Source organism: Triturus cristatus, chromosome 4_1 (assembly GCF_964204655.1).
Source record: "Triturus cristatus chromosome 4_1, aTriCri1.1, whole genome shotgun sequence".
Lineage (NCBI taxonomy): Eukaryota > Metazoa > Chordata > Amphibia > Caudata > Salamandridae > Triturus > Triturus cristatus.
In genome coordinates this window covers 110,521,033-110,537,464 of record NC_140585.1, presented here as the reverse complement: position 1 = coordinate 110,537,464, position 16,432 = coordinate 110,521,033, and the positions used below count along the sequence as shown (strand labels likewise).

Genomic DNA, 16,432 nt, shown 5'->3' with positions numbered 1-16,432 from the left:
TAGTCAAAGCAGGGTTGGAATGTGGAGGGCTCCCCAGGATCACACTGAAGTGTTTTGTCAGAACTGTATGTGTCACCTCTAGTGCTGACACACTTCAAGCAAGGCCTGCAAGGTAGGATTAAACTACTTTGTAAAGTATTTGTATGGGCTATATTTCAAAACACCTAATCCAAAGCATAGATATTATATTAAAACAAAACTTACATATAACAAAGTAGAGAAAATGCGTTGAATGTAAAATTATTAGGTTAAGCTTAGGTGTAGGTTTTCAGTTTAGGTGTATAGTAAAGTATAGGTTTTGGTTTAGGTTGTTGGGTTCTAATTTGTAATTCAGCTGGAAAAACTTTACAAATTGTTACTTTATAAGCATTTAATTAGAATATTTCCTATGATGAGCACTGGAAGAAAAACGAGTCCGGATCGTCTTTTCTAGTTTCCAGAAGACATACCGGCATGAACCTATGGTGGTGATAGCCGCTAAGACACATGGCCATTTCACTGAGCCAGATATGCATATTACAGAAGCGTTGAAAACAAACATCTTCAAACACATGATAGGGAAGCACAAATAGAAGAGGAATGATGATGCATTCAAGCGTCTTTCTAGCGTCCCCACCTGATCAGCTGGGTAGACTGAGATGCCAGCGTGCGTGTTATTGAAAATGTGTGTCTTGTTTATTTGTCACTGGCCCTCATCATCAGTTACAGTCTTATATAAGCCGCGGCCTCTGGCACAGTGAGAAATTCAGAGAGAGCCCAGGACAGTAGACGACAACCACAAGACACGCACAGGTGAGCACTAATAGGGGGGCTTTGGCAGCAAGACAGTGTGACTAGAGGTGGGTGAAATTCCCTTGAGGTAAGCAGAACACAGTCATTTAGCCTGTTTTTTCCCACCCGAGTAGAATTGTTGCTGATCCGCTGCTCTGTGGGCAGGAAGAAAATCAAAAAGCACATTTGTATTTTGAAGTACTGTGAGGGGCCTGGCAATGTATCAAACTTAATACTAACTGCAATAATTTACATACATTGCCAAGACTCCAAACAGTCTACTTCAAAGCAAAGCAACTGTCACACAAGAGCTCCCCTGCTGCAATAGTTCCATTGAAGATCACTGTCAGGGGCAACCCACTGTAATTACCATAATGTAATTACCATTAAAGCAATTATAATGGCAGGCCCCTGACAGTGAAGGGCTGCATAGGAGTTTCTCATTGCTGGTGACCCTCAATGCCTGAAAAGAGGAATTCATGTTTAGAAGGAATTGTTGCCTCCATTCCTCCTTTTTCAATCCAGGGTTGGCAGATGTGGATACAGATGAAGGGCATGTTTACAATATTTTGGCGTTGGGCAGCACTGCAAGCCTTCTAGCTGCACCACACCACGGCAAAGGAAAAAGGCAGCAATGCAGCGAATCTACAAGTTGCAGCACATTCCTGTCCTTTCTGCCGGGGCCCAAACTGCAGCTGAGCGCTAATGCAGGCACCCTTGCACCATGGTGCTAGGGTGTCTGTGTTGTTGGCATGATTATTTTTGTGCAGTAAGGGACACCTTCCTGCACAGAAACAATCAAAGGAGGCATTTTCCTACTTCTATGTCTGCTGCAGAATGCAGCACATGTGGAAAGAGCTTAAAATGAGGAGAAATGCTTTGGCAAAACATTAGTTTTGGCACTCCCCAGATTTACGCTATGTTGTAAATCTGGGGCAGTGTCAAAAGCCAGGGGTTTTGCGTGGGGGGTCACTCACAGCAACATCCATGGAACGCCCCTTCCATGCAGAGCAAGGCATTACCTTACTCCATCTTTACCAGGCCATAAAATATGCCCCAATGCTTGAACTGCACTACCCTATGCATATAATTTCAGCTACCCTTACTGGTGCCCTGGTAAATGTCTTCCCACCATACATTCATCCACAGCCCTCTGTTATCCATGGTCCAGACACACCTTTGATGGAGCCTGCCGGGAATCAACCGCAGGTCACCGAAGCATACATAGCTCCACCTGCATTTGGCATTCATGGCCCAGACCTGCCAACTAAGAACTAAGAAAAAAGTCATTGTGTGAGAAGGCGGTGGGACCTTAGAGGGTGCCAAGAAGTGCCAATGTGCACCCCTTTCCCCCAAACCCTCCTTTTGTAAAAAAATTAAAAAAAGCTTGCTGAGGCTGGTGCCTGTTCAAAGCCTTGAAAGATGAGCTAGATATCTACTCTTTGCGGTGGTTTCCATCTTGTCTTTCCTTTCACAGTGTGATATTTGCTCTTTACTGTGTGAAGGGAGCTGATATTGTGTAACACATTGTGGCACTGTGTGAGCTGGCTGGTCTGCATCAACCTCTGGCCACCTGTCATCCTCACACTTTCATGCACCTGCCCCCACGGTCGCTATCCCTAAACTTTCTCTACTTTCACTAGTCCAACATGCCAGAATAGCTGGCACCTTCCCGTCATTGGAGGGCCTCAGCTGCGTATCCCAGCCACATATCCATTCCTCTTGCAGGATCCCCATCTCAAGGCATTACCTGTGCAGAAGCCGGCTCTATGATGACCAGGTTTCTAATGGACTGCTTTCGCTTAATTTGCGTAGTATCAGTGCTTAACTTGCCCCCTTGTATGCACCCACCCTCCTTCATTTCCTTTGTTCATGGTGTTGCCCTCTCTCACCCGCCTTCTCTTCCATTGTCCTTTTGGTGCCGCCCGCACATCTCTCGCCACTGATCTCTTTTGAGATTTCTTGAAGGAAAGTAATTTATACAGAACAGGTTGGTAGCAATTAGCAGCTTTGGCGGGCAGAAGTGTTAAAAGTACGATCGCTTGAGAGCCAGCAGGCTCTGGGTAGAGGACTGCCAGTGTGAGTAGATGAAGGGGCCCCCTCAGCTCTTCAGTAGAGAGCTGTGTGTCTCACTCTCTAAAGCAGCTGCAGCAGTCTGCAGTCTGCTCTGAGCTCCTCGCGCTGCCGACCTAGGGGCATAGACGTAGTGAGGGGCATTGGGGAGGGCAGCAGCTGAAAGGCTCTCTTTACTGGCAGGCAGTGGTTATACGGGGACTGACCATCAGTCTTTCTGTCGGTGGTGGACAGGGGAGCAATGTTTGTGAAAGGAGTCTCTCACCGTGTGAGTTGGCAGGTCTGATTGTCCATGGTGTTCGTCTTTCCCACCCTGCTTCTCTTCTGTTGTCCGTGGTACCACCACACATCTCTCCTCTCTCTCTTAACAATAGTCACAATCCCCCCTCGATGCCAACATACTACTCCTCCGTGGCTGGCAGCTGCGTCTTTTACTCCACAACCTTTGCCATATGAGTAAATCTGAGCAAGCTGTGTACTTTATGTGCCTCAGGCATCTGATCTTCCAAAAGTGAAATTTCTTAGCACTCATAAGAAAGCTGTGTTGGTCACTATACAAAGCTAGAAATTTGTACATTTAGATATAGTCATATGGCTCAGATGTCGGTATGGCTGGGGCAGAATCAGTCAGATGCCAGGTGTAACTGCATGCACTGCCTTACTGAGAGTAGAACCTTTGACCTGCAGTTTGCTAGATTGTCTGTGGGTGAGTTAAACCCATGAGCTATCAAGGAGTATGTGACCTGCAAGTTCAGCTTCTTTACAAACATACTTTACAACCTGCTGCCAATGAAGGGCATGACAGCCGGATGTTACTATCTGGCAGGTCCAGTTCAGCCTCATATATGGCTACTGAGATGGATTTACCCCTTCGGATTGCCAATTTTATTCTATCATTCATTCAATATTACACCAGGACCATATAGCCTTCTCCACTCTTAGTAAGGCGTCCTATGTCATGGAAGTCATTCAGAAACAGAAATACCATTACATGTACTCGTGAACACTAGCTTAGATTTACACAACCCCCTTCTCTTGCTGAGCCTAAATATAGTAATGAGCCAGGTGTGGGACCTGAGCACTACTTCCTACTTGTTTTTGCTGGGAACCCTATAATATCTTTGTCATCCTTGTTACCTGCTGCTTTCAGTCCAGCCTGCACCTCGTTGATAGGGATTAAGACACACTGGGTTCTGATCCTAGCTGTCCAGACCTCTCTATTTCAGCCTGTGAGTCACCATAATACAGGCAGGGCACTCTCCCCTAATATCCCACGAGTGTAGGGAAATCAAGCTGCTACTTTTCTGTCTCTGCAGCTCTGCATGCCCTGAGATTGCAAACAGCATGGTTCCTTTTAGGCAGGTGTTAATTTTGATCTTTGGGGATGTGCTCTACCATGCCTCTCGCCTCTCATTCTATTGCCACTGTTCCTACTGACGACCTCACAGCTCTGTGTTAATGTGGCATTCAGGCTGTCTCCCTCTCTCTCTCTCTCTCTCTCTCTCTCTCTCGCTCTTTATTTGGCAAGAGGGTCTTCCACCTTCCACTACACCGTGTCCATCCTTCGCACAGGCAAAAAGGTCCAACACTACTTCTTTTCATATTTTAATATATGGCTGTGCATCTCCTGCGTTTGGCATTTAGTGTTGGCGTTCCAGTGACTATCAAGCATTTCATAAGTGAAACTAAAGGGCTGCATTTGTTAAGGTTAGAGCTTGATGGTAGCGCTCTACAAAATGCATCTGTTGATGTCAAGCACTCTAGCAGTTTCTGCCCCCGTGTATTCTATTAATTGACATCTTTTGCAGGAATGTTCTCTCATCTTCAGAGCACCACAGAACTCTGAGAAAACCTAGAAAAAGGAGACCACTGAAACCACATGCATGCCCTTGCCATAGCTTATGTGTGACATTACCATGGATTCAATGCGTGTATTGTATGAGAAGCATTCTACTGTCAACAAATGTGTGACACTTCAAATGACACTTTTAGCAAGTAAAAACACACAATGAGATTCATGTAAATAGATAAATATCAGAAATTAACCCCTTTGGAAAGAGACACTCTAAAAAAAGCATTGAAACTGCTTCAACACTCCTGAAATGGAAGGTCAATAACATGAGGACACTGTAAACAATTGTGTCACAATGATAGTAAAAAATAAACTGGACTTTCAGAAGAAGTACTTACATTTCTTAAAGTTGTATCAGCAATATGTATATGCCACCTAATTTCAATACACAAAACAGACCTAGATGTGAAATACTACAGCTATAGAAATACACATGACACTGTTAATCCAAGGATATGCAGTAACTAAATTCAATCCAGACTAAGTGTAATGTTTGACCATTGGAGAGAATAGCAAATAAGAAGGCAAGATCTAGGGATAAGAGCACAATCAAAGCTTTCACTGCGATGAGGTACATGAACCAGGGACTGTTCTATGTTCCTACATTTTTGGCATTTCATACCAGTGACTACATTTGTTATAAAATAACACACAAAGCTAACATCTTAATTTGTGCTCCCATGAAACTCTTTTTTTGGATGGAGAATATCTGTAAAATGCTTCACCACAAGGCTTGAGACTTTGAAAAATTTACAGAAAATCTTTTCTCTCAGGACAACAGAAGGTGGTGGCTCTGGATAATCTCAGCTCACCCCCTTTCACCCTGCCTTGTGGAGTCCCACATGGCTCGGCTTTAAGCCCTTCCTTGTTTAACCTTCATGCGACTCCACACTGGTGACTCTGATCAAATCATATGGCTTCATGCTTGTGTCCTATGCAGATGACACCCAAATTGTGGTGTTGGTGGCTAGAAACCCAGTCGTCATTGACACACGATTTTATAACTGCATTCTGTACATAGGGAGATGGGTGAGCAAAAACTGCTTAAAACAAAACTTCTCTAAAACTGAAATCATGATATTTGGTAGGAATTCCTCCTTGTGGTCTCCGATATGAAAGCCCCATGAACTTGGCACCCTCCTCTTAAGTCAGCTCATTACCTTTTCGGCAATCTTTGTCAAATCGACCCCTAGCGCCAAGACGCCTCCGGGCAATTGCGCGTTCTATAAATTTTCAAATCAATTTGAAGGTCAGAATAATCACATCACATCACACCTGCGTCTTTTTACATGTTGAAATTGTTTAGGAACGTTCTCCCTTTTATTCCGAGAAACTACAGAAAACTGCTGTGTCGCTCTCATTGAATCAAAGCTAGACTACTGCAATGCCATCCTTTGTAGTAAGGACTCCCTTAATACGTACATACATTGTTAAGTTAGCATAACCACGTTAGAAGTTAGAAAGCCATCTTGCTGCCTTTGCACACGACACTGCATTCACATGTTATTGCTTAAACAAACTGCTGACTCGAGTTTTGCCTCACACGAGAGCAATCTGTTGTTACCATCCCGAGCTCTGCGCAGCGACCTTGGTCTGCACACGATGTGACAAACAGTCTGAGTTGTTAGACAATGCATGTTTTCCACTCTAGGTTGATCGACCCACTATTTAGTCATAACACACGAGCAGCTGCACATACCTGAAAGTTGGTGCTTTTAATATCACAGACATCATGTTTATTATTCAGACCGAAGACGAGCCTTCCTGCGAGAAGACTCCTGATGCTACTGTGATGTGATTTCACTAAGCTGATCTTTGAGGTATGGGGTCCCCTATTCAAGCCTAAGAGACCTTCTATTAGCATAATAATAATATTAGCTTCTTAGTAAAGGGAAAGTGGTAGTATCCACTGTCATTATAACATGATTACCCCTTTTATATTCTATGGAATTGTAACTATGTTGATGGTTTTAATTTTAATCATTTGTCTGCTTGTATTAGCCAAAGTACTGCATATTAGGACACGTGGTCTATAAAAATAAACTCTTTTTATTTTCACCGTGTCTCTGTTGATTCTTGTTGTGGACTGATGTGAGAATAATATACGAACAGGTATTTCCGATTCCCACCATTCCTGAGAGTACACTGAGTCGCTTGTTCTGGGTTGTCTTTTCATTGGGACCGCCGAGCTAAATCTCGGATAACGAATGGGACACTTATGCTAGCCGGATACTGAGTTCTGGGTTCTGAGGTGAGTTTCTGGTACACCACAACTCACTGAGGTCCTGGGGTTCTACGCATAGTTCTGTGTATAAGCAGAATCCCTGCAACATGGCGCACCTAACGTTTGGTCTATGAGTTGAAACGCCTTAGTAGTGCTCGCGTTTGTCCACAACACCCTCATTCTTGTTTCCGGATAACAAGTCTGACGGATTTAAACCTACCTGTTTCTATTGATATAGGTTTCTTCAAGCTTGATAATTAAAAAGGTTATTGAACCCTTGTGCTACTGGATAACTCAAGTGTGGCTTGTCCTTATGGCTGTAGATATTGCGGCGCATAGCCGTGCAGCTCTGAAACGTCATTTGACGCAGTATGGGGTGCCGGACACTGGTATGGACGTCATCTTTGTGGTGGGAGCCGATGCGGCTCATCCCTATGAGTTGTTCTACTCATGGGTGACGATTCCGGCGGTAGGGGATGATAACACCTTTCATTCTTACACTGCCGCTGCCGTGCCAGCGAACTATGCGCCGTATAGGACACAGGAAATACCAATATCTGCTTGGCAGCATCTTATTTGGTTTAATGGCTCCCTTCCCCATGTGGTTATACCGCCGAGAATGGGCCCTTTATCAATTGCGGGGGCCACTTGGCCGGTACTAGCCGGATTTACGCCTCATCCCCGTTACCTCACAGTGACGGTGGCTGAGTTGCGTGTACTGCACACTGCCCTAATTACGGTATATAGGGCGTTGGTGCAGTACGTGTCGCGCAATGTGCAGGCGGGGCACCTGCTGTTGCGGGGCAGCCTACTGATCACCACGCGGTGGTCATTAGTCCTGTTATGGTTAATTCTGTTATGGGCAAGCGCCCCCAAAATAGGGATGATTTCCCCTTTTGGCTTGCTGAAAAATTTGACCAAATAGAAGCGGTATACCCGAATACTACTCCTGTGGAGAAACACAGGATCCTCACCATTAGTTTGCCTAAAGACTTAGTCCCCCACATAGACGATTGTGTAAATTGGGGCAAGGTCTTTGCAGCGACGTACGCGCAGTGCTTTGGCACTCCGTCTATGTTGCAGCTGCCCTCCGTTATCAAAAGAGTTCAAGAGAACCATGGTGCGGAGTCTGCGATAGAGTTAGGGATGCGGCTCCTCGGTCAATTTGACCTGGTGGCTACCATGATAATTGGAAACCTAAAGGGGGATGCTTTGCATTTCCAGGTTCGTAATGAACTGAAGCGAGTTGCCGAGGAGGACAAACCGCAGGAATTTGCGAAAATAATCGCAGAGGCATATCGGGATTTAGGTCGTAGCTCTTTAGGAGTTAAGCCTGTCATAAAGAATCCCGATCTAAAACAGCAGGGTAAGGCAGAAACGTCTGGTAAGGACGAACGACCCATTTTTCCAAAACAAAAATGGCAGTTTAAACAACAGGGAAAGCAGCAGCAACAGAAACAGGGCTCTCGGCCTGCCTCTCCCGTACAGTCAAGTAGTGAACGCACTTATGATCTGCGCGATCGTGCTACTATAAAGTCTCCTGATAGATTTCAGGTTTCTGAACAGCGCTCTCCTCGTTCTTCACAGGAAACATCGGCTACACAGTCCGGTGGCGGAGGCGGTGGCAAAGGTCGGGGTGCTCCACAACAGCGTGACCAACCCCGACAGACTGAAGGTAAAGGCAAGCAGGACGAATTTGCAAGACAAAGACCCCCGTTTCAGAAGAAGAAAGTGGCGGCTCTGACGGCAAGGTATGCCTCAGATAGTGCGGACACAGCTTCGGAACCGGACATGGGCGCTGACGCTCCTGGACAGCGCAGCGGAAATTACCATAGTCCGTCAAGCTCTGCGTCCATTTCTGGCGGTGACAGCAACTGATATATCGGTTACTGTTGAAACAGCTGACACCAGAGTGGCACCCCCTGACAGACTTTATGAAATAGTCTTATTAATTGAGGGTGACATACAACGTACAATAAAGGGGATTTTTTGGGATAATCTGACCACCACCCATGATATCCTCCTGGCGGAGGCAGATTGGCCCCCAGCTTTCATTTTAGAGGCTCCTAGAGGGGAGGAAGTAATCCTCCCATCCTTTGCGCACACAGTGCCTAAGGACCAAGCTGAAGTGTATGCTGAGGAGTGGGCGCTTGCGCTTGCGCCGGCGGTGTATCGTACTCAGGTGGGATGGGACAGATTGTCCCCCTGCCATGAGATTCCATTGCGGTCTATGCCCCAGCCTCAACCTCAATATCCTATGCGTCGTGAAGCGAGACCCCACGTCGCGGCAATCCTTGAACAATTGGAATATCAGGGTGTTATTGAAACATGTGTGTCCCCTATGAATAACCCTTTATTCACTGTAACGAAGCCTGACGGCTCGTACCGTTTAGTTTTGGATTACCGGCACCTAAACTCCCATTGCCGGACCTGCGCGGTACAAAATACACATAGCTCGGCTTTGGTCGACAGTCTCGTGCGTAAAAGGTTTAAAACGACACTTGACATTTCCAATGGCTTTTTTAGCCACAACCTGTCCACACTGAGTAGCCAGTGGACGGCGTTTACTTCGGGCGGCAAACAAAAACAGTTTACAAGATTGGCCATGGGTTACAAGAATAGCCCTGGCGTCTTTTCTGCTCGCGTGGTTTCTCTCTTAGAAAGAATAGACCCCGAAGCATACTCCTATGTTGACGATATCTATCTTACGGATGATGAGCTTAAGCCACATCTGTCTCGGGTCGACAATATTATCGTGAGTTTTGCAGACTATGGCTACAAATTTAATTTTGCGAAGTCACACATCGCAGAATATACGGTGTTGTTTTTGGGCTACGAGCTCAACAATGAAGGTAAGGGGTTAGCCCCCCCCTTTCTGGAGAAGTGTGCACGCTTAAGTGCTCCTACGACACTGAAGAAATTACAATCTCTGCTGGGTTTTCTGAATTTCGGCCGTACGTACATTCGTGATTATGCCCAGCGTATCAAGCCGCTTTACGCCTTGGTACAACCTTCGTTTTCGAGGTCTAGCTGGCAGCTAGAACACTCTGCAATTTTACAGTCTTTACAGGCTGACCTTCTTGCTTCACAATACTTGCTGACACGTGATAACCGCACTAACCTGGTAATAAGGATAGTACCAGGCGCGGTGGGGTTCACGTACTTAACGTTTAATGAGGGCGACACAGTCCCCATTGCGTACAAATCCCACTTGTACACCTCTGCTGAATTACGTTTTTCCACGGTCGAAAAAGTTCTGACTGCTGTGCAGATGGCGATCCTCAAGGAACGCGCACTGTCGCATGGGAAACAGATTCTGGTTGTAACACCATATCCTGCTTTAGAGGCAGTGACTAAAGCAAGTGTACCAAATTCTAAAGCTTTGCATCCACGGTGGATACAATGGGCCACAACACTGACGTCGCCAGATGTCACTTACATCTTTGATGCCTCATTACAGACTCAAGAGTACTTGCAGTATGAATTCGTTCATCCGGCACCTCTGTCTTTGCGCCCGCTCGAAGAATACCATTGTGTCATATACACTGACGGGTCTGCGCAACCCGCAATTGGATCGAAGCACGCTTATTCAGCGGCTTGCGCAATTGTCGTAGGTACATTCGTAAATGGTGAATTCCAATCTGATGCAGTGCATACGCAGTCATTGGGTGATTGTATCGCGCAATTAGCGGAGCTCCGGGCTCTGGTGCTTGCACTGGAGTTTGCTGATCCCCGAGTCACTACTCTTATTGTTAGTGATTCCTTCTACTGTGTCCAGTCCTACAATGACAATTTACACTTCTGGTCTCAGAATGATTATCGAGACACGAAAGGTAGCACAATTAAGCATAAAACGCTATGGGTTCGAGTGGCAGACTTTAAAGAAAGTCTCCCTCTCGTGAGTGTTATTCACACTCTTGGTCACCAGCGGCTTGGTGTCCATGCTGTCGGCAACAGCTTAGCTGACGAGGCAGCGAAAACAGCAGTGGCTACATACTTAGTGGCAGCGGTTACAAGATCCAAAAGTAGGATTGATGATGACATCTTGGCAGCTATTGCTGCTACAGAGAAGGGAGGTGATTACCCGAAGGGTTTTCCCTCTCGGTATATTTATCATTTAAGTCCTGATAACGTCCCATTAGTGAGGATTAACGACGTTGGTGACAGAATTATTCCCAACGCGGACTGCAGACCAGCACTGATCCTAGCTGCGCACGAGGGGTTGGCGTCAGCCCACGCCGGTGTGTCAGCTACAATATCTCTGCTACAACAACGTTACTGGTGGTTTGGTTTATATAAACAAGCGCGCGCTTATGTTCTTGATTGTGACATTTGCCAACAGATTAAACCTTCTACTGTTGCGCGCCCGCCACAGACACAGCTGTACATCTCTAATAAGCCATTTGGTTGTGTTTATTTAGATCACTGCGGTCCTTTTTCTTCTGATACTGCGTACAAGTATATCTTGGTTGCAGTGGATTCGTGCACACGTTTTCTATGGGTATGGCCACAAAGGAGTGCTGACTCGCGGACTGTCATCAGGGATTTGCGTGTCTTTGTGGGAACTTTTGCGTGTGGTACCTTCCATTCTGACCAGGGCCCTGCGTTCGCCTCTAAGGCTTACAAGGAGGCTATGAGAAATTTGGGGGTCCTAGTCAAATTTTCGTCTCCCTACCGACCTGAGGGTAATAGTGTGGTGGAGCGAATGAACCGTGACTTAAAGCAATCATTGACAGCACGTGTTTTAGGCACAGGCCGGAACTGGCTAGCCCATTTGTATAACGTTCAACGTGCACTTAATAATCTCCCTAGAAGGTCTCTGGGTGGGCGGACCCCGTACATGATGCTCTTCGGAATCAGAATGTTTGTTCCAGACCTTGATGGTCTAGACATTGCGGCGTCGACCGCACCCTTTGACGTAGATGATCACTGTGCTGTTTTGCAGACTCTACAAGAAGCCAGAGACTCTCTTTCGAAAGAACATTTGCCCTCCACATCTGAAGCTGAGGTTCAGATTCCGGTAGTCGGCTGGCTACCCCGAGTTGGAGATCTGGTCCGTGAGAAGGTGGAGAACAAGAAGGAGTTCAGCCCCTCTTATCGTGCACCGGTTCCAGTGCTTGGAGTGCAGGGTACAAGAACAGTCATTTTACCTCCACTTCCTGGTCGCAAAGAAAACAGGTACATCTCTATTGACAATGTCAAACTTCAGCGAGTGGCCGATACTTCTTAGTGTGACTCCGGCAGTTTCATGCCAGACAATACAAAGAGATTCAATGTTGGTTCCTGCTTCTAACACCTTGTCTGATGTTGCCATCGAGATGCATTCAGTTACTGATCCCTTGCTGATAGCACCGGCTGGTGGTTTGCCCGAAGAGACTGAGTATGCTTATCCTACACGTGGACCCTCGCCTGTTTTACAATCTACGGCACTTGACCAGTCCCGTTTTTCCTTTGACACTAACTCTTTGCCCGCAACTCCCACATCGAACATTGCTGTTTTTGTAAGTTGGTTTAAGAGACATTTTTTGATAGCCCCTTGGACATACATCTGGTTGCTGCTTTTCAGTATTTTTTTGTTCATGTCCATTGGATTTGTTGTAGTTTTCTTCCGTTTGGTGGATGGCCATTATCTCAAAGAGAGATCGACAATTAGACTTATCAATGGAACTTTGGCCCCCCACTCCTCTTCCCACTTCATGAAAAGGGACCAGACTTTTGTGAATATTACTGCCTGGCCCGTCATGGATGGAATCGCATGGGATGCAGTGAAATTTCAAATTCATGGGCCTACAGAGGTCATTAATGTGCCTAATGTATTTCGTGTTTCTATGGGTGATGTAGTTAAACAGAACATACGTTCTGACTATTGGGATGTACACGTCATTGAAGCACTGTTTTCAGATTTGAAATATTATGCCGCCTTTGATGCTGAAGATTTGTATGAGAATGCGGCTAATTATGCGGAACAGTATTGTTTTCAACATTATGGCAATCACTTCCTGCATAAAGCGAATACATTTAGAAATTTTGTAAATTTTACCCAGTGGGAACACTGTCCCACCCCCTCGTTTGGCAGTTCACATACATTAGTTGATAAGTTTACTTATTTTACTGATTTCAGTGTTTCAGCCCCGGCATCCTTTTATTTTAAAGTTATGCCTGAGTCTGCCTCTAAGGTTCGACTGACACACACCAAATTGCTATATTCTAAGTCCTTTATGGATGAGTTGTCAATCAAAGGTTATGATCTATGGAAGGCTACTATTGATCTTAAGTCGGTTTGGGGTTCCAAACCGTGGCAGGTTCAGGGAACTGAAGCTTTACACCGTGCCTGTCTAGTACCAAATCATATGTTGTTTTTAAATGCAACCATCTTCCAAACCACCTGTTTCGGATTGGCCACTTCTAAAAAACTAAATTCGCCTTCTGTGCCGGATCTGGGTGCTTACCCTAATTGGAATAATCACACAGATCTGTCCCTTCCTGCTTTGCAGTTATTAGTTTCTAATTCATCTTTCAATATTTCGAAATTTAATAGTGAGGGATGGTTAATTTGGCAAAGCAGTTCTGATACCTGTCAACGTCGTTTTCTAGGACTAAAACCGGGGTTTACTCAAGATCGCGTGGACCCCCGGTTTGAGTCGTCACATACAGTAACTACATACTCTGTAGGGAAATTGTGTCAGTCCTGGCTGCGACATTCCACCTTGGCATCTGTCAAAGTTCATTTATCAAAATTACATGACAAAATAGATTTGAATGATTTTGTTAAAGGTCCTGTGGGTGGCAGATCCAGGAGATGGGCGTATGCTATTTACAACGAAGTATGGAAACTGTCGCAAGTTGAGGCAGCTTCAAGATTGAGAGCTATTGATCAGGCTAATATGGAAAAAGTATTGGCAGTTATTGATAACAGCATTAGCACTCTGTCTTCTCGCATTTATACATTAGATAATATTGTTTCTTCAATTGTGGACATTGTGCAGGATGATATGTCTGTGTTGTATCATGGTCAAAACCAGTTGCGTTCTGTTATGCTGTTTGCATGGACATTACAAACATTGAAGGCAGGGAAGGTCCCTTGGGACTATCTGAATACAACATCTTTATTTCTTCCCTTTAACCTTACTGACAAACAGCAGTTCATGTCCATGAAGGATGCTACATATTCCTTGCTGCATATTGAAAAATTGGAGCCGTTACCTTTCTCTGTTGCGGAAGTCGATTCCGCTGTGTGGCTCTTACACGGATTGATAACTCTACCGTTCGCACTTTTTAAATTTACCTCTTGTATGAAACACTATGCTCTGGGTAGATATGAACAGCTGGGTACCGCTTTCATACATGAAGTCTGGTCCCTCCCCTTTACGTATAGATGTACAAGGGACGGTACTGAGGTTTATCTGAAGGGTGAAGAATGTACAACGTCACCTGATCATTCTGTTGTATGTAAGCACATTCAGTTGCACGGAGCTTGCAATGTACACGCCCCGAATTTGGCCTGCGTCCTCAAAGGTATCCCGGTACCAGTGATTACGCCATCTTTCACGCTGCTTGCAAACGGTAGTTATTTAATTTTAAATAATGAAGCTTGCTGCGGGATGTTAATAGGGATCCCGTATATAGTAACTGTTACACAGAGGGTTGTCTGCTGCAATAACGTTCTGTTTCCACCCCCGCATGGGAGGCTAGTTGCTTCTATCTGGCCTTCGATTCCAACCTTGAAAGCAGAGTTCAACAAGATGAGCAGAATAAGAGCGCTATTGTCCCAAAAGGAGGTGCCATTGACTTCCTCCCGGGAAACATTTGTCCTTCACGTAGCAAATACGCGCACTGAGGTACAGGCACTTTTGAATACTGACCTCCCCCTGCATTTTGGAGCTTTGATCCAAACAATTTTCAATGCCTCGTCCACGACTGGCCTGGCTCATTTTTTTAAACTTGTGGGCTCGGGCCTCGTGACCTCTTTCCAAACTATTTTTGGTGTGATTCCGGCATTTTTTCATTCTATTTTCTCGAGCGTCTTTGGAGGTGTCCCGTTAATTCTGGCGCTAGTGGCAGGTGTGCTACTTTTACTTTTCATCTTGCGGAATGGATGCTCTTTCTGTGCCACACGACAGCCTGTCCTGCCTGCAGCTTCTTCGTGACAGGATGCTTGATTAATATGGTGTCCTGCCGTTGGCGACTTTGAGCCTGGCATATGGATTATCCTTCCGGTATTCCTACTTCACCTGCGTGCAACCTGTCTTCCACTGCCTAGATTGTCCCTTTGAATGGCCTATGGATTTGTGCTTAACCAACATGGTGTCTCCGGACCCGGATTATGATCGACTGATGAGGCCCTTAGTGTCTCACGAGTCTGCCTGTTCTGGTGTTCGGATTATGGCCTGCTGTGCGGCGCATGGTATCCTGGGTAATTGGGACATCGTGAGAGCGGCATATGACTTCTTGGATATGTGTTATTTGGAAGTACACGCTGGTTGCCCTCTGATGGTGCTAGAGGCTCCGCTAATAGAAGAACATGTATGTTCCTTTTCTTTGATTAACTGGATGGCTGAAACCTTCAGTGGCCGTGCCAATGATTTTCTGCTGGAAGCAGTGGCCACATATGCTGCATATACTTTCATGGATTGAGTGAACTATCGTCCACTGTGTTTTCCTCACGTGTCTTGAATGGTCCTTGTACGACAGCACTTCTGCCCGGTGAGGCGTTTTTTCATTTTTTCACCCCCCACGGCACGTTTGAGGTTTTTTGTTTTTTCTTTCCACCTTTGGTTTTTTTCCTATGCGGACTTTGCCTGAACTGGTCAGTGTTTTTTAAATTGGATACGCCTTGTTCTGCTCTGTCGCGCTTGAGCTCTGCGTTCTCTCTTTTCTTGCATACTAAGTAGTGCTTCGATCAAGGGGGCATGTAGTAAGGACTCCCTTAATACGTAAATACATTGTTAAGTTAGCATAACCACGTTAGAAGTTAGAAAGCCATCTTGCTGCCTTTGCACACGACACTGCATTCACATGTTATTGCTTAAACAAACTGCTGACTCGAGTTTTGCCTCACACGAGAGCAATCTGTTGTTACCATCCCGAGCTCTGCGCAGCGACCTTGGTCTGCACACGATGTGACAAACAGTCTGAGTTGTTAGACAATGCATGTTTTCCACTCTAGGTTGATCGACCCACTATTTAGTCATAACACACGAGCAGCTGCACATACCTGAAAGTTGGTGCTTTTAATATCACAGACATCATGTTTATTATTCAGACCGAAGACGAGCCTTCCTGCGAGAAGACTCCTGATGCTCCTGTGATGTGATTTCACTAAGCTGATCTTTGAGGTATGGGGTCCCCTATTCAAGCCTAAGAGACCTTCTATTAGCATAATAATAATATTAGCTTCTTAGTAAAGGGAAAGTGGTAGTATCCACTGTCATTATAACATGATTACCCCTTTTATATTCTATGGAATTGTAACTATGTTGATGGTTTTAATTTTAATCATTTGTCTGCTTGTA

The 16,432-nt window shown here is 45.4% G+C and overlaps 1 long non-coding RNA gene across 1 annotated transcript in view; it reads left to right on the top strand.

Moving 5' to 3' along the window:
* The first annotated feature begins 699 nt into the window (after nucleotides 1–699).
* Nucleotides 700–16,432, top strand: part of LOC146844054 (uncharacterized) — a 97,364-nt gene continuing 81,631 nt past the window's right edge. Inside the window, exon 1 of the long non-coding RNA XR_014981118.1 lies at nucleotides 700–792. This is a non-coding gene — a long non-coding RNA (uncharacterized LOC146844054). The remainder of the gene's footprint in view (nucleotides 793–16,432) is intronic.